This window comes from Xenopus laevis, chromosome 8L (assembly GCF_017654675.1).
Source record: "Xenopus laevis strain J_2021 chromosome 8L, Xenopus_laevis_v10.1, whole genome shotgun sequence".
NCBI classification, from domain to species: domain Eukaryota; kingdom Metazoa; phylum Chordata; class Amphibia; order Anura; family Pipidae; genus Xenopus; species Xenopus laevis.
The window spans coordinates 5,553,711-5,572,982 of record NC_054385.1 but is presented as its reverse complement, the minus strand read 5'-3'; the positions used below and the strand labels follow the sequence as shown (position 1 = coordinate 5,572,982).

General features: G+C 44.9%; 1 non-coding gene across 1 annotated transcript; it reads right to left on the bottom strand.

Annotated features, from left to right (window-relative positions):
* Positions 1-3,111: 3,111 nt before the first annotated feature.
* On the bottom strand, positions 3,112-3,241 carry LOC121397467. The gene has a single exon (XR_005963692.1). It is a non-coding gene; the product is annotated as a U6atac minor spliceosomal RNA (small nuclear RNA).
* Positions 3,242-19,272: the final 16,031 nt, after the last annotated feature.

Here is a 19,272-nt window from a genome sequence, read left to right as displayed (position 1 = left end):
ATAATGTGTCATTGTCTCGCTCCCTCCCTGCTTCTTTTGTTGGGGCTGCTTTGTTAAGTCCCCATCTGTCCCTGTGTCCCCTTGAGACGACAGAGAAAACAGGATTTTTTGATACTCACCGTTAAATCTGTTTCTCTGTAGTCGATAAGGGGGACACAGGGCTTCCCGCCCTTCAGCGAGTTGGATCTATTGGTCCACAAGTGAAATGTTTTCCTGTTTACCAGTTCTGCAGTTTCTTGTTTATCTTTAGCAGTCGCTTTGGTACTAACTGAATGGTTTATTACTAGGTTGGGTTAAGCCATGGTCTTGGCACGCCCCTTTCTTTTTTATTCTAAGTGTCCTGCCTCCTAGAGGGTGGAGCTTAACCCCATCTGTCCCTGTGTCCCCCTTATCGACTACAGAGAAACAGATTTAACGGTGAGTATCAAAAAATCCTGTTTTTGTGATGAAAAGTCACGTGATTTACCTACCTGTCCCTAATTTACATATGCAAATTAGGATTCGGTTTGGCCGAATCAGAATCCCGCTGCAAAAAGCTGAATCCTGGATTCAGCGTATCCCTAGTATTTAACCCATTACGTAGAAACTCTTTGGATAAAGTGTAATTCTATACTGCCATCATTTTTTGGGGGGGGGGCACGAGCAGTTTTGACATTTTCAAACCCATTGTAAAATTTCAATGTTATAAAAAAAAGGTTTTTTTTTTTGTATTTTGAAAACTCATAGTATTGTATTGTTTATGCCTCCTCGTGTCAATTTACTTCAGCTTTTTTATACATATATATATATTTTTGTCACCTTTTTTTGGGGATGGGGAGTAACAGAATACGGAGCCGTAATAAAGAGATGGATTCTTACAGTGTAGCCCCGCCAAATCGACAGCAGCGGTAAAAATACAAAAACTTTTGAGCAGTATAAACACTTTTGCAACCGGCCCTTGTTTTTCTAGTTTTCAAGGTTGTAGCATTTTTTTTTTTTAACAGTTTTTCATGTAATAAATTTGAAACAAATTCACGATTAAAGTTCAAAAACTGCCGTTATCTGGAAAGGTAAGGAAAAAACAAACAAATTGCAGGAATGAGAGCGTCGGAAGCCGTTTTATAGGTTTGTTTTGAGGGTTTGCTTGCCCTTCAGTGGCCTTTACTAGTAATAGTAGGAGTAAAGGTTTTATCTTGTGTGTATCCATTGTATTGGTGTAAAACAGTGCTGACCAACTGCTGGATATGGGCTCCCCTCTTATGTGCCCCAATATTGCTTAAAGCTTTGTGTAAGTTTCAGGAGGTATCAGAACTGACATTAACTGCCCCTGTATTGTTCACAGCTCAGATTCAGGGCAGAGACATACGATCAGATTGGGGGGATGCGTCGCCCAGTGACAAATCTCTTCTTCGTATGACTAATCTCCCCCAAACTTCCTCCCACCGATTCGTTTTCCTCCGAGTGCCATCCATCCGCCGATTTACATTCTAGCCGGAGGGAGGAAGTTCGGGGAGAATTGCAGTTCTCCAGTTTGTAATTTCAGCTATCTGGTTGCCAGGCTCCAATTTCCCCTAGCAACCATGCTTGATGTGAATAAGAGACTGGAATATGAATGAGAGGCCTGAATAGAAAGAGGAGTAATAAAAAGTAACAATAACAATACATTTGTAGCCTACAGAGCATTTGTTTTTTAGATGGAGACAGTGACCCCCATTTGAAAGCTGGAAAGGGTCAGAAGAAGAAGAAGGCATCAAATACTTCAAAAACTATAACGAAGACCAACTGAAAGGTTTATTTAGCATAAGTCATTCTATAACCGACTAAAAGTTAACTTAAATGTGAACCACCCCTTTAATATTGTTGTTACACCAACAAGGAAAGGCTTGAAATTCTTTTTTCACAAGTTGAAGGACACTTACTAGATATTCTTTAAAGGGGAAGTAAAGTTTAAAGAAGAAGTAGGCCAGGAGTGCTGCACATTATGTGTTGAGATTCAGAAGCAGCTGAAGTAGATGCCCCAGATCCCTGGCTGCTTCCTGCTTAGGGCTGTGTCACCTCCATGGGTGCAAGGGTCTCACACGTGGCCCCTGAAAACAAAGAATTCATTTGATGACAGTGCAGTGAAACGGCTTCTAATAATAGAAATGTCACAATATAGTTACACAGTTCTGATTGTAACATTGGCTGCCACCATCCCCTCGAAAAATAAGAAAAAATAATACATTTTGCAATTGGTCTTCGTTTTTTTTTATTTGTGGTTTTTGACTTATTTAGCTTTTTATTCAGCAGCTCTCCAGTTTGTAATTTCAGCAGTCTGGGCGCTAGGGTACCTAATTCCCCTAGCAACCCTGCAGCAATGCATGCAATCTGGTTGCTAGGGTCCAAATTCCCCTAGCAACTATGCATTGCATTTGAATAAGAGACTGGAATATGATTAGGAGAGGCCTGAAGAGAAAGACGAGTATTAACAATAAAGCCTTGCAGAAGATTTGTTTTTAGATGGGGTCAGTGACCCCCATTTGAAAGCTGGAAAGAGTCACAAGAAGGCAAATAACCCCAAAACTATAAATAATGAAGACCAATTGAAAAGTTTTGAATGGCCATTCTATTGCGTACTACAAGTTAACTTTAAGGTGAACCACCCTTTCAATTGATATCTGGTTGTCAGGGGCAGTGGCCCTGGCAACAAACAAACAAAAAAACAAGACTGGCTTCAGATTTTATTTTGCTGAGCTCCAAGTTGCAACCCGGTTGCTATGCTAATTATGCCCTGGCAACTAGATAGCCTTTTTTTTTTTTAAGATGCCGGCCAGTGGAATACTGGAATAGGTATTTTGCAATATTAACATTTTAATCTTGTACAAAGAAATGAAACAAAAAAAAACCTATGTTCCAGGATTGGGGTTTCTGACATATGGACCAATGGTAGGGTAGCAGCCATTGTGTTGGAGGTCACCGCATCTGCAAAGTATATGAAGTCAAGAAAAGCCGGCAGCCATTTTATTGGAGGTCAAAACAAAGTTCTAACGTCACCACATCTGCAATGTATATGAGGTCAAGTGAAAGCCGGCAGCCATTTTATTGGAGGTCAAAGATGTAGAAACTAGTTGTAGTGGGTGAGGGAGGGACCAATAAAAAACTTGGTTAGAGATGCCACGAAGTAAGTGACAATGCCTTAACCGTATATGTGTTGTAAAGGCCACTAGGACCTCTTCCATCCTTGTCAAGGGGAGTGCTAACCTTCTCTCCTTTCATACAACACAAAACAAATGCTAAGCACAACACGTATATATACTCCGGCTGGTGTGAGGGAAAACACCTTAGGGCGATTAAAATTATATCACCGGTAAATCGTTCACTTTTCCTTCCCTATTAATATTGTGAGTAAAGTTACGTTTTTTCTTGCGGCAATTAACGAATTCTACACTTTTAAAAACCATCCTTTCGACATTGACGCCGCTCCTTAATATAATCATAGAAACAGTCCAATCGCAGCTAAGGAGGCGGGGTTAAGCGACACGTAGACGAGCCGACGCAATTACGATTCCAGATAGCGTCGCCGCCTCCAGACGCCATGTTATGTTTGTCAGGGGCGTGGAATTGCTCCCCATCTACCGTTGGACTCCGCCATATTTTGGATGCCGGAAGCTGAGTGGAATACGCAGGCGCGAGAATCATTTGACTTTAAAGCGCCGTCTAGTGGCGCAACTGCGTCATTACCTGCCTAGTGAGCTTTTATGGAGTAGCTGGGAATTATTAGTGGAGGCAGGTAAGGGATTCTAATTACTGTGTATTTTGGGAGGGTAGGAGGGAGCTGCCATGTAGCTTGCCTTAGAGTCTGCCATACAGCCAGTTATTGTGTGTAGAGTTATATCTATACATACCTCCCAACATGTTGGAAACAGAAAGAGGGACAAAAATAGATTTTAATTTATTGCCCTTTAAGCTGCAAGTTTCCCCAAGAGACCTGCTTATTTTAAATTGTTACAATTGTTTCTTTGCTTATCTTACATTGTTACAATTGTTTCTTTGCTTATCTTAAAGTGTTACAATTATTTCTTTGCTTATCTTGAAGTATTACAATAGTATCTAAGCGCACCTGCCATGTATTCTGGGCTCTCTGCCAAAAGCCAATTAAGTTAGAAACATTGTATCTTTTTCTGACTGTTCAGTGCAGGAGCTGCCATGTTGTTTGCCTCAATTAAAGATTTGTAAGTGAAACTGAAAGAAGCGGTAGGTGTGAGTAGCAGGGTCATGCCCTGAGTGTGGGGAGATAGAAATTTGCAGACAGTGGATGAGACGAATTAGAAATTAATCCACATCTTGCACAGGGGGATAAAGGGCCCCGGGAGCAGATTAAATGTGGATTTATTGCTGGAGGCAGAGACTCGGGAGCAGCAGTAAGAAGGATTTGTGCAGCAGAATCTGATTAGGCACAGTCTCATTTAGTAGAGTCTGAGTCGGGAGCAGCAGTGCACAGAACCTGAAGCCTCTATATTGGACTTTCTTCTTTCTGGTTGTGTTTAATTATCCAACATATATAACTTTATCTGCACCATCTGAACCTCCACCCACTGAATATCAACATCTTGTCTCTATATTCCCTCCTGTGTAAACTCAAATCATGCAGTAGATTATAAGCTCTTCTGCTCTGTCCTTATCACATTCCCATCCTTCCCTCCCCAGTGGATCTTACAATCTAAGGTTCCTATCACATTCCCATCATTTCTGGCTCCAGTGAGCTTACAATCTAAGGTTCCTATCACATACCCACCATGGCTCCAGTGAGCTTACAATCTAAGGTCCCTATCACATTCCCATCCTTCCCTCCCCAGTGAGCTTACAATCTAAGGTCCCTATCACATTCCCATCCTTCCCTCCCCAGTGGAGCTTACAATCTAAGGTCCCTATCACATTCCCATCCTTCCCTTCCCAGTGGAGTTTACAATATAAGGTCCCTATCACATTCCCATCAGTCCCTGTCCCAGTGAGTTTACAATCTAAGGTCCCTATCACATTCCCATCCTTCCCTCCCCAGTGGAGCTTACAATCTAAGGTCCCTATCACATTCCCATCCTTCCCTTCCCAGTGGAGCTTACAATCTAAGGTCCCTATCACATTCCCATCCTTCCCTCCCCAGTGGAGTTTACAATCTAAGGTTCCTATCAAATTCCCATCATTTCCAGCTCCAGTGAGCTTACAATCTAAGGTCCCTATCACATTCCCATCCTTCCCTCCCCAGTGGAGCTTACAATCTAAGGTCCCTATCACATTCCCATCCTTCCCTTCCCAGTGGAGTTTACAATATAAGGTCCCTATCACATTCCCATCAGTCCCTGTCCCAGTGAGTTTGCAATCTAAGGTCCCTATCACATTCCCATCCTTCCCTCCCCAGTGGAGTTTACAATCTAAGGTTCCTATCAAATTCCCATCATTTCCAGCTCCAGTGAGTTTACAATCTAAGGCCACTATCACATTCTCATCAGTCCCTGCCCCAGTGAGCTTACAATCTAAGGTCCCTATCACATTTCCATCAGTCCCTGCCCCAGTGAGTTTACAATCTAAGGTCCCTATCACATTCCCAGTGGCACGGGATGCTTGATCAGAGCATTTACATATAGCAGGGGATTCCCTGAGCATTCAGTGCCACTGGTTTTGGGAGTCCATGAATTTTGCGCAGGACTCTCTGTACTTTGAATGAATCTCTAATAACAATGAGCAGGGGATGGTGGGAGGAGAGGAGACAGTGGGAGACTCGTGGGGGGGGAGATTATTTTCTCCCAATAGATATAATCCACGTGTCTGTAAGAAGGTTTATGTGACGTTGCAGGAAAGTCTCAGTGGCACAGCGAGAGCCACGTAATGTTGGATGTGAGAGAGGTGCCTCGTGGCCCCATAGACCCCCCCGCTCTCCTTGTTGGTTTCCTACTGCTGATGAGCCAATGGGGACCCGCCTGTCTGTGCATGTCGTCTTGCTTTGCATCTTAGTCTTCATCACCTGCACAGGTACGTTCTGTGGCTCCTGCAATCTGTTGTGATTCCCCGATCTGTCCTACTGTATTGTGTTATATTATATCATTTTCCTCTGTCTTTTTTTTGTGGTCCCCCCAGTCTCGGGGCTGCAGTGCTATGGCTGCAATATCATCTCCGGGGCCAAATATATCGACTTGGGGTGCAACAACCCCGACATCATCACCTGCTCCCATTCACACAAGGGCTTCAAGCAGAGATTCTGTATCAAGACAGAAAGTGGTGAGTGATTAATGGGTGGGCAGCTAATACTGCTCCTAGTGTGATAGGGACCTTAGATTGTAAGCTCACTGGGGCAGGGACTTATGGGAATGTGATAATGACCTTAGATTGTAAGCTCACTGGGACAGGGACTAATGGGAATGTGATAGGGACCTTAGATTGTAAGCTCACTGGGTCAGGGACTGATGGGAATGTGATAGAGACCTTAGATTGTAAGCTCACTAGGTCAGGGACTGATGGGAATGTGATAGGGACCTTAGATTGTAAGCTCACTGGGTCAGGGATGATGGGAATGTGATAGAGACCTTAGATTGTAAGATCACTAGGTCAGGGACTGATGGGAATGTGATAGGGACCTTAGATTGTAAGCTCACTGGGGCAGGGCCTGATGGGAATGTGATAGGAACCTTAGATTGTAAGCTCACTGGGGAGGGAAGTATGGAAATTTTATAAAGACCTTAGATTGTAAACTCACTGTCGCAGGGACTGATGGGAATGTGATAGGGACCTTAGATTGTAAACTTACTGGGTCAGGGACTGATGGGAATGTGATAAAGACCTTCGATTGTAAGCTCACTGGGGAGGGAAGTATGGAAATGTTCTAAAGACCTTAGATTGTAAACTCACTGTCGCAGGGACTGATGGGAATGTGATAGGGACCTTAGATTGTAAGCTCACTGGGTCAGGGACTGATGAGAATGTGATAAAGACCTTCGATTGAAAGCTCACTGGGGAGGGAAGTATGGAAATGTTCTAAAGACCTTAGATTGTAAACTCACTGGCACAGGGACTGATGGGAATGTGATAGGAAGATTGCAAGTCCTCCTGGGAGGGACGGATGGCATTGTGATAGGAACCTTAGATTGTAAGCTCACTGGGGAGGGAAGTATGGAAATGTTATAAAGACCTTAGATTGTAAGCTCCACTGGAGCATGGCACAGGATGATGGCACATGTTTTCGTACAATGATTCACATGGCATCCTTCTTTGCCTGGGACAGGTCTGGCATTCACCATGTACCACCCTTGTGCCAAACCATCATTCATAATAGAACAATCCTCACTCTGCCAACCAGCTGTTGACTGCTGAGCTGTAATAAAGTTGCACAGTGTGTGTGTAGGGCAGAGACAGGGCAGAGACAGGACAGAGTCAGGGCAGAGACAGGACAGAGACAGGGCAGAGACAGGACAGAGACAGGACAGATACAGGGCAGAGACAGGACAGAGACAGGACAGAGACAGGGCAGAGACAGGACAGAGACAGGACAGAGACAGGGAAGAGACAGGGCAGAGACAGGACAGATACAGGGCAGAGACAGGGCAGAGACAGGACAGAGACAGGACAGAGACAGGACAGAGACAGGGAAGAGACAGGGCAGAGACAGGGCAGAGACAGGGCAGAGACAGGACAGAGACAGGGCAGAGACAGGACAGAGACAGGGCAGAGAGAGTGCAGTTGCCAGTCTAATCCTGGTTCTTGTGTTACAGTTGTACTGGGGATGCTCTTGTCCAGCGGTTGTGCCACCTCTCGTCACTGCCAACAGCAGGAGCTCCCGGGGGTGCGGATCCACTGCTGTGACTCAGATCTGTGCAACTCTGGGGAGCCCCCCGTACCCCATGTCCTTTTGTCTCTCGCCCTTGTTGTCTTCTGGGCTCTCCATGGATTCCTCCTGTGAGACTGGCACTCTGACACTGGCACTGAGACTTTAGGGTGGCGCGGCTGATTGGCCGGCAGATCTACGTACCCTGGGACTGGCTGAAAACCAAGAAGGAAGCAAAGCTGGCACAGGGGCTCACACTCACTTGTATTATCTGCGGCTGATTGAATACATACAAAATGTCATATTTTATTAAAAGAAAATACCCCAAAACCTTTATTTTGGTCTGTTTTTACCCCTCCCCATCTGACTTGAAACTGCCTGTCCTGCTTTATGGCAGCTGAGATTCTAGCTATCTGTATAACAGAACATTCTGTCCCAGTGGCTGCACAGATCCTATCTGATCCCCATTGTAAGCAGCAGTCCTGTCCTGCTTTATGGCAGCTGAGATTCTAGCTATCTGTATAACAGAACATTCTGTCCCAGTGGCTGCACAGATCCTATCTGATCCCCATTGTAAGCAGCAGTCCTGTCCTGCTTTATGGCAGCTGAGATTCTAGCTATCTGTATAACAGAACATTCTGTCCCAGTGGCTGCACAGATCCTCTCTGATCCCCATTGTAAGCAGCAGTCCTGTCCTGCTTTATGGCAGCTGAGATCCTAGCTATCTGTATAACAGAACATTCTGTCCCAGTGGCTGCACAGATCCTATCTGATCCCATTGTAAGCAGCAGTCCTGTCCTGCTTTATGGCAGCTGAGATTCTAGCTATCTGTATAACAGAACATTCTGTCCCAGTGGCTGCACAGATCCTATCTGATCCCCATTGTAAGCAGCAGTCCTGTCCTGCTTTATGGCAGCTGAGATTCTAGCTATCTGTATAACAGAGCATTCTGTCCCAGTGGCAGAGATATTCAGATATTTTAGTTTTATGATTATTTGCAGTACCCCAAAAGTTCCACAAGATGGTGGCATTGTCCTTTGTATAACTTCACCACTCTTTGCATTCCTCCATTTTGTTATTGGCGGTGAATTTTTTTTTCCCCTTCTTTTTTTTTCTTGGCTGCTGTTTGGGCCGTGAGCTCCTTGAACTTTTTAACCTTTGCCCTGTAACTGCTCCTTTAGCCTGGGGTTAAGGGGAAGGTTTCAACGGCTGGGCTTTCCCTATCTCTTGCCTTGCTCAGCCTCCTGCTGCTGCTGGTTCCTATTAGAGCCCAGAGGAAGAAAGCGCTGTGTGTTTTTTATGGAGACTTGCAAGGAATTTGATTAATGGTGGAATGCGTTGGCTGGGGAATTTCTTCATCCCTTACTCACTGGTGTAAACACACTAGGCATGTCCCGCCTATTTATTTTCTCTCCTTTTAAGATCGTCTCTGTTTGATGTGATGGATACATTACTACCAGCTGGTATTTTGAGGGAACCAACAAAACGTTTTAAAGGGACACTATCATTTGATTGTGAGACTGCAGCATTCTGACAGCCCGTTACCAAGCAACAACGGGCCCTTGTTTTCCTTTAATTTTCTTCCCCCCTGTGCACTGCCCAGAGCAACTTTTACTGGACTTGTACCACTCCTGTGCTTCCATTGGTGCACCATGTGACCTGAAGGCGGAGCCAGGCTGTAATGGGCGGGAGAATGAAGTTTTGCTTAATACCAACTCCAGCCACTAGAGGGAGCACATATACATTGATGACATTTCCACCTTATTATAAACCCTTACATTAGATTAGAATGACACGTTCTTTCATTAGACAACAGTTTATTTTTGGGGGTTTACACCCCCTTTTTTCCTGCTGAGAAATGTCTCGGCCGATATGAAACCCGAGAAGGGAGGGAGCTGACATGTCTCTTTCTACCTTATCCAACAATAGGAAAGGCATGTGATGTGTCAGACTCTGAACTCGCAGACTAAACAGCAAACTGGATGAAAAGACAAAATCTGACTGCGGCTCCGACACTCACTCCCAACATTTTTCCTTTGTTACATTATTTGTCCAACTGTCACGGAACACCGAGTTCTTTTATTGGATCCTTTATTTAACTCTATCCGCTCTTCCAGGGACTCAATAACCTATAGCCTCATACTGGACTGTGTAATGAGTAAATAGTATGGCAGCTCCCGCCCTTGTTAATTTATAGAAATATATATGTTACCTAAGGTATTTTACTGACCTGGCTGGTAAAAATGATGGTTGATCCCAATGTTATTAATAGGGAATAAAGATAAATATATAGGAAGGCCGGGTTTTGTTTCCAGAAAAGGGGTCAACCCTAATGTCACCACAATGTTTCTATATATCTGTAACCTTGTTATGAGCTAAGGGGGCCCAGTCTGAAGGTCAGTTAGGGGGAGATTTGGGGTGAGTGTTTATTGGTGCCCTGGGTACCCCTGGAACTATAGCAGGGTGACTGTTACCCCAATGTTTCTATATATCTGTAACCTTGTTATGAGCTAAGGGGGCCCAGTCTGAAGGTCAGTTAGGGGGAGATTTGGGGTGAGTGTTTATTTGTACCCTGGGTACCCCTGGAACTATAGCAGGGTGACTGTTACCCCAATGTTTCTATATATCTGTAACCTTGTTATGAGCTAAGGGGCCCAGTCTGAAGGTCAGTTAGGGGGAGATTTGGGGTGAGTGCTTATTTGTGCCCTGGGTACCCCTGGAACTATAGCAGGGTGACACCCCAATGCTTCTCTATATCTGTAACCTTGTTATGAGCTAAGGGGGCCCAGTCTGAAGGTCAGTTAGGGGGAGATTTGGGGTGAGTGCTTATTTGTGCCCTGGGTACCCCTGGAACTATAACAGGGTGACTGTTACCCCAATGTTTCTATATATCTGTAACCTAGTTATGAGCTAAGGGGGCCCAGTCTGAAGGTCAGTTAGGGGGAGAATTGGGGTGCTTATAACCCTGTTAGATGATACAGGCTCCAGCGATGAATCAGCCTGCAGAATATATAGGACCATTACTCTCTTTTCTATTATCTTAAGGGAATGTTATTAATGGGTTAGTTGAAGGGAGAAAAAATTAAATAAGTACTCCCCCCCCTCTCCATCAGTAAATCCCATGGCTTTGGGGCTGAGTGTGAGCTGATCGGAGCAGTTCCGCAGTCACACCCTTCCCATTTTTCCTTTTCATTCCTGTGTTGAATGTTTGGCTGCGGCTCAACAAGAGTTCAGGTTTCACTTTCTCCCGTTCTTGTTCTTTGCCGGACAGGGGAAAAAGAGCTTTTCTTTCAAAGAGCTGAAATATATATATAGTAACAAGCAGCAGTCAAACTAATATGGCAGCTCCCTCCCATATGTATAAATACAAATATACAGAGAAGGAATGTTCTGGGCACACAATAAGCTATACCCTCATACTGTACTGTCTAAGGGAATCAATATGACACCTCCTCCTCCCATATGTATAAATACAAATATACAGAGAAGGAATGTTCTGGGCACACAATAAGCTACACCCTCATACTGTACTGTCTAAGGGAATCAATATGGCACCTTCTCCCATATGTATAAATACAAATATACAGAGAAGGAATGTTCTGGGCACACAATAAGCTATACCCTCATACTATACTGTCTAAGGGAATCAATATGGCACCTCCTCCCATATGTATAAATACAAATATACAGAGAAGGAATGTTCTGGGCACACAATAAGCTGTACCCTCATTACTGTACTGTCTAAGGGAATCAATATGGCACCTCCTCCTCCCATATGTATAAATACAAATATACAGAGAAGGAATGTTCTGGGCACACAATAAGCTATTACCCTCATACTGTACTGTCTAAGGGAATCAATATGGCACCTCCTCCTCCCATATGTATAAATACAAATATACAGAGAAGGGAATGTTCTGGGCACACAATAAGCTATACCCTCATACTGTACTGTCTAAGGGAATCAATATGACACCTCCTCCCATATGTATAAATACAAATATACAGAGAAGGAATGTTCTGGGCACACAATAAGCTATACCCTCATACTATACTGTCTAAGGGAATCAATATGGCACCTCCTCCCATATGTATAAATACAAATATACAGAGAAGGAATGTTCTGGGCACACAATAAGCTATACCCTCGATACTGTTACTGTCTAAGGGAATCAATATGGCACCTCCTCCTCCCATATGTATAAATACAAATATACAGAGAAGGAATGTTCTGGGCACACAATAAGCTGTACCCTCATACTGTACTGTCTAAGGGAATCAATATGGCACCTCCTCCTCCCATATGTATAAATACAAATATACAGAGAAGGAATGTTCTGGGCACACAATAAGCTATACTCTCATACTGTACTGTCTAAGGGAATCAATATGGCACCTCCTCCTCCCATATGTATAAATACAAATATACAGAGAAGGAATGTTCTGGGCACACAATAAGCTATACCCTCATAATGTACTGTCTAAGGGAATCAATATGGCACCTCCTCCTCCCATATGTATAAATACAAATATACAGAGAAGGAATGTTCTGGGCACACAATAAGCTATACCCTCATACTGTACTGTCTAAGGGAATCAATATGGCACCTCCTCCTCCCATATGTATAAATACAAATATACAGAGAAGGAATGTTCTGGGCACACAATAAGCTATACCCTCATACTGTACTGTCTAAGGGAATCAATATGGCTCCTCCCATATGTATAAATACAAATATACAGAGAAGGAATGTTCCCCTTTAAGCATCTTGTGAGTATATTAAGGGCTGGTTAGAGAACTATTCCTAGGGGCCCCTGGTTTAGCCGAATGGGCTACTGTTCCCTTTCTGCACTCCCAGACCCCCGCCCCCCCCATGCAATTCATTCTCTGCCAAGAGGAGATTGTACAGGTGGAGCAGTGTTACTGGGGATTCTCAGGCTGAATTAAGCGGCCGCCTTCCCCAGCGTCTCATGTTTATTGTTAAGTGGACAAAATATGAAGCAGACTTGGCAGCGGTGGTGGTTCTGCGTTTGGGATAAAGACATATTAAGTGTCCTGTCCCAGCTGTAGGGCCGAGCGGCTCTGGGCTGTGATGTGTGGCCACCGGCCAGGGATTTTATCTGAAAATAAAGGGAAAGTTTAGGGAAAATAATTGTTTGGATTTGGGTTTCTCCTTGTGTTAAATATTCTTCCTCAACCCAACTGCTCCCTCACCCTCCATGTAATGTCCTTGTGCCGCGCAGCCAATGGCCAGTCCTAATTGTTATTGTGGCCCCAGATCGGTTATTAGTGGTCACCAAGGAATCCTAGTTCCAACAAATACAATTGGGCCACAATAAAAAGAAGCTCCATGCACACATAGTTGCGCCCCTATTCCATCCATTCACACCCCATAATACCACAATCCTGCCCATAATATACATATTCCTACCCCCACCTCTACCTAAATATGCCCCACCCCTTCAGGCTTTGTCTGGGCCCCCTACTGCCCCCCTAATTGGTAGCTCTGGCCGCTGGGCTGTATTGAGACTGTCTATGGAATTGATCCTGTGGCCAGAGATGGTACTACAAGTGACAAAGAGATGTAAATCTTAATCACCTGGAAGACCCTCCAGAGCTCTTTTTCCCCCGCTAGAAGCAATAGAAGCTTTTACAGGGAAACGCCACCCGAAATCAAAGACAAATATAAATGTATTCATCTTATAGGCATTCCTATTGTTTCAAGAGTCGGAAACAGCAGTGCAGGGAATAGAAACTTTCAGACATTGGGAAGATATCTGATATAAGTTATTTAAGTTCACTGTGCAATTGTCCGGGTAATCAAGTTATTTGCCTTCTTATTAGACGCGGCAGCTGGGGATCATTCATAGGATGTTCCAAGTCCCAATCAGAGAGTTGGGTATCAGGGGCATGTTCTGAGAGGCCTTAATAAACAACCCCCTCCCTGCATGAACATATATTTAATTATAGTCATTGTATCTGCTGTAACCAGACAGATCCACTTCCTCTAGGGAATTCCAGGGATTCCTGAAATTCTCCAAAATGACAACAAAAAAAAGAACTGCAGGGAAATAACGCTATTTGTAATTTGTTTTTCCATCTTTCTCTCTAAAATAGTATAATGTGAGGACACAGTTTATTCTGTTCCTTCTCTTTGTATTACTATATATATATATATATATATATATATATATATATATATATATATATATATATATATATATATATATATATATATATGAGCTGCCATTTTTCTTCCTAGACAGTACAGTATGAGGGTATAGCATTTTGTGTGCCCAGAACATTCCTTCTCTGTATATTTGTATTTATACATATGGGAGGAGGGAGGTGCCATATTGATTCCCTTAGACAGTACAGTATGAGGGTATAGCATTTTGTGTGCCCAGAACATTCCTTCTCTGTATATTTGTATTTATACATATGGGAGGAGGGAGGTGCCATATTGATTCCCTTAGACAGCACAGTATGAGGGTATAGCTTATTGTGTGCCCAGAACATTCCTTCTCTATATATTTGTATTTATACATATGGGAGGAGGTGCCATATTGATTCCCTTAGACAGTACAGTATGAGGGTATAGCTTATTGTGTGCCCAGAACATTCCTTCTCTGTATATTTGTATTTATACATATGGGAGGAGGGAGGTGCCATATTGATTCCCTTAGACAGCACAGTATGAGGGTATAGCTTATTGTGTGCAGTGTAAATATATTTATTCTTCCTGCAGGAAAGAAGCTGCCATGTCATTTGTTTGTTTGATTTGTTTGCAGTGATACGATCCGTCCTCTAGAGGGAGCTGCTGCCTCACCATTGACTGGTAAAAGTAAGGTAAGTTTGTATTCTTTACTATGTGTTTAATAAAAATCACATGACGTTGACATAAATCTTATGCAAGGGGTGATGGACAATATTGAAGGTGCAGCAGATGTGTGAAAATAAAGGCACCCTTCCCCCAATACTCCCCATTCCCCATAATCCAGGCTGTTGTGATGATTGGGGTACACGTGGGCTATAATACACGCTGGCCCAGTGGTTACATTGGCTACTGATGCCCTATCTGTGCTTGACGACCACTTTGGTGACAGTTTCTCCAACTGTCACCCCCAGACCCTCCAGCCCCTTATTAGCACTTGATGGATGAGCTCAAACCTTCATTCTGGGGTCATTCTGTGCCACTTTTCCAGGCTCACTTGCTACTGTGTAAATAACAATCCAGGGGGGGAATTACTACTCAGCAATGTGTTTGTCTGAATTCTAGGGGCTGCCTCCGACCAACCACAACTTGTACCACTACCCTGTCCTGTGTCTCAATCTCTGGAATTTATCTCTGGGTGTAACTTTTCCTTTATCTACTCGGCAGATTTCCCTTCTTCATTACTCATCCATTATTGTCTTTCTCCCACAACACACACAGGCTGGGGGGGGGGGGATTCCTCATTCCAGGACATTTTCCTTTTTGTTTAAAGGTGAACTAACCATCAGTATGTTATAATGCTTGCAATTATCTTATTTAAAGCTGCTCTTGATTGGGAGGACTGGGGAAGTAGATGAACTTCTACAGGTTTCATATTATGCTCTTTGGACTCCTTAGATCTTAGGAACGGGTAAGTGATAATTAATGAATAAATACCCACAGATAGACCTGCCCAGACAGAGGGGAAGGTGAGGGGCACATACAGAATGAGGAACCACAGATGGAGCCTGTCCAGACAGAGGGGAAGGTGAGGGGCACATACAGAATGAGGAACCACAGATGGAGCCTGTCCAGACAGAGGGGAAGGTGAGGGGCACATACAGAATGAGGAACCACAGATGGACCTGCCCAGACAGAGGGGAAGGTGAGGGGCACATACAGAATGAGGAACCACAGATGGAGCCTGCCCAGCCCAGACAGAGGGGAAGGTGAGTGGTACATACAGAATGACGAACCACAGATGGAGCCTACCCAGACAGAGGGGAAGGTGAGGGGCACATACAGAATGAGGAACCACAGATGGAGCCTGCCCAGACAGAGGGGAAGGTGAGGGGCACATACAGAATGAGGAACCACAGATGGAGCCTGCCCAGACAGAGGGGAAGGTGAGGGGCACATACAGAATGAGGAACCACAGATGGAGCCTGCCCTGCCCAGACAGAGAGGAAGGTGAGGGACACATACAGAATGAGGAAACACAGATGGAGCCTGCCCAGACAGAGGGGAAGGTGAGGGGCACATACAGAATGAGGAACCACAGATGGACCCTGCCCAGACAGAGGGGAAGGTGAGGGGTACATACAGAATGAGGAACCACAGATGGAGCCTGCCCAGACAGAGGGGAAGGTGAGGGGCACATACAGAATGAGGAACCACAGATGGACCCTGCCCAGACAGAGGGGAAGGTGAGGGGCACATACAGAATAAGGAACCACAGATGGAGCCTGCCCAGACAGAGGGGAAGGTGAGGGGCACATACAGAATGAGGAACCACAGATGGAGCCTGCCCTGCCCAGACAGAGAGGAAGGTGAGGGACACATACAGAATGAGGAAACACAGATGGAGCCTGCCCAGACAGAGGGGAAGGTGAGGGGAACATACAGAACGAGGAACCATAGATGGACCTGCCCAGACAGAGGGGAAGGTGAGGGGCACATACAGAATGAGGAACCACAGATGGAGCCTGTCCAGACAGAGGGGAAGGTGAGGGGCACATACAGAATGAGGAACCACAGATGGAGCCTGTCCAGACAGAGGGGAAGGTGAGGGGCACATACAGAATGAGGAACCACAGATGGACCTGCCCAGACAGAGGGGAAGGTGAGGGGCACATACAGAATGAGGAACCACAGATGGAGCCTGCCCAGCCCAGACAGAGGGGAAGGTGAGTGGTACATACAGAATGACGAACCACAGATGGAGCCTACCCAGACAGAGGGGAAGGTGAGGGGCACATACAGAATGAGGAACCACAGATGGAGCCTGCCCAGACAGAGGGGAAGGTGAGGGGCACATACAGAATGAGGAACCACAGATGGAGCCTGCCCAGACAGAGGGGAAGGTGAGGGGCACATACAGAATGAGGAACCACAGATGGAGCCTGCCCTGCCCAGACAGAGAGGAAGGTGAGGGACACATACAGAATGAGGAAACACAGATGGAGCCTGCCCAGACAGAGGGGAAGGTGAGGGGCACATACAGAATGAGGAACCACAGATGGACCCTGCCCAGACAGAGGGGAAGGTGAGGGGTACATACAGAATGAGGAACCACAGATGGAGCCTGCCCAGACAGAGGGGAAGGTGAGGGGCACATACAGAATGAGGAACCACAGATGGACCCTGCCCAGACAGAGGGGAAGGTGAGGGGCACATACAGAATAAGGAACCACAGATGGAGCCTGCCCAGACAGAGGGGAAGGTGAGGGGCACATACAGAATGAGGAACCACAGATGGAGCCTGCCCTGCCCAGACAGAGAGGAAGGTGAGGGACACATACAGAATGAGGAAACACAGATGGAGCCTGCCCAGACAGAGGGGAAGGTGAGGGGAACATACAGAACGAGGAACCATAGATGGACCTGCCCAGACAGAGGGGAAGGTGAGGGGCACATACAGAATGAGGAACCACAGATGGAGCCTGTGCAGACAGGGGGGAAGGTGAGGGGCATAGGAACCACAGATGGAACCTGCCCAGACAGAGGGGAAGGTGAGGGTATTAATGATGTTGGTGGTTTAATGCCCCGTCGTCTCTCGGCTTCAGATATAGTGTGTGACATGTGCTGAAGGTCACCCCTATCCCAGTGCCAGGCAGCCTCACCCACTGGATATTTTGTGGCTCATTGTTTTATTTGGAGCTGCTCCATCAGTGCTGATGACATTATGTGTTGCCAGTGAGTGCATGGAGCAGTAGGAATGAGCAGTAGGTCTGGTACAACCCAAAGGCCTGAGAGCAGATTTGGCCCATTGCCGGGTATCCAAGGAGTTAACAGTAGAACTGGAGGATCGTTCAATTACCCCAGCGGATAAACTGACCCACTTTCCTTATCCCTTAAATGATTGGGTAACAATGATTTTTCTTTCCACCTTTTCTTTTTGTCCTACATAATAAAACGCATGGATCTTGCGCAACTCCAGCCTCTTTGAAGTCGCTTCATTTAAATGCGAGAATTCTCCGCCAGCTTGTGAGGTGTCAGTCCCCCCGGGAAAGATCCGTCTTGATCAATGTGAAATCAAGGAGTGCAGGAAAGTGGAGGGATACGTTCTCCCACTGACAACGGCACTGCAGGGATCGCCAAGCCCAGTTATGCTTCTTACTGAGCTGCAGCGCAGCGAATATTCTCCTGCTTAAAGGCAAAATGCACCCTGCTTATAAGTAGACTAATCCTTCATTATATTCTATGTAAAGTATCTTAGCCTAGGTTATTGCAAAAAAATGGGTGGGATAGTTACAGTTTTAACTGGCTTCAATTTCCTACTGGGAGCAGCCATGTTTGTTCTGACAAGGTCTCTTCCTTTAAACACCTTTAAAACACTGCCCTCTTGAGGCTTAATGGAATAATGTCAGCAAGTTAGTCACATAAAGGCACAAGGCTGCAGAGTTATACAGTGAACTCGGAGTATCACTCATGTATTATAAGGGATAATGTACCCCCTACTGTAAATGATAAGGATATTAGAAGTCACTGAGGGGTTATTCTGTGACCATATAAAGGCACAAGGCTGCAGGCTGAGTTATACAGGGAACTCTGAGTATCACTCATGTATTATAAGGGATAATGTACCCCCTACTGTAAATGATAAAGATATTAGAAGTCACTGAGGGGTTGTTCTGTGACCATATAAAGGCACAAGGCTGCAGGCTGAGTTATACAGGGAACTCTGAGTATAACTCATGTATTATAAGGGATAATGTACCCCCTACTGTAAATGATAAGGATATTAGAAGTCACTGAGGGGTTGTTCTGTGACCATATAAAGGCATAAGGCTGCAGGCTGAGTTATACAGGGAACTCTGAGTATCACTCATGTATTATAAGGGATAATGTACCCCCTACTGTAAATGATAAGGATATTAGAAGTCACTGAGGGGGTTGTTCTGTGACCATATAAAGACACAAGGCTGCAGGCTGAGTTATACAGGGAACTCTGAGTATCACTCATGTATTATAAGGGATAATGTACCCCCTACTGTAAATGATAAGGATATTAGAAGTCACTGAGGGGTTGTTCTGTGACCATATAAAGACACAAGGCTGCAGGCTGAGTTATACAGGGAACTCTGAGTATCACTCATGTATTATAAGGGATAATGTACCCCCTACTGTAAATGATAAGGATATTAGAAGTCACTGAGGGGTTGTTCTGTGACCATATAAAGGCACAAGGCTGCAGGCTGAGTTATACAGGGAACTCTGAGTATCACTCATGTATTATAAGGGATAATGTACCCCCTACTGTAAATGATAAGGATATTAGAAGTCACTGAGGGGTTCTGTGACCAT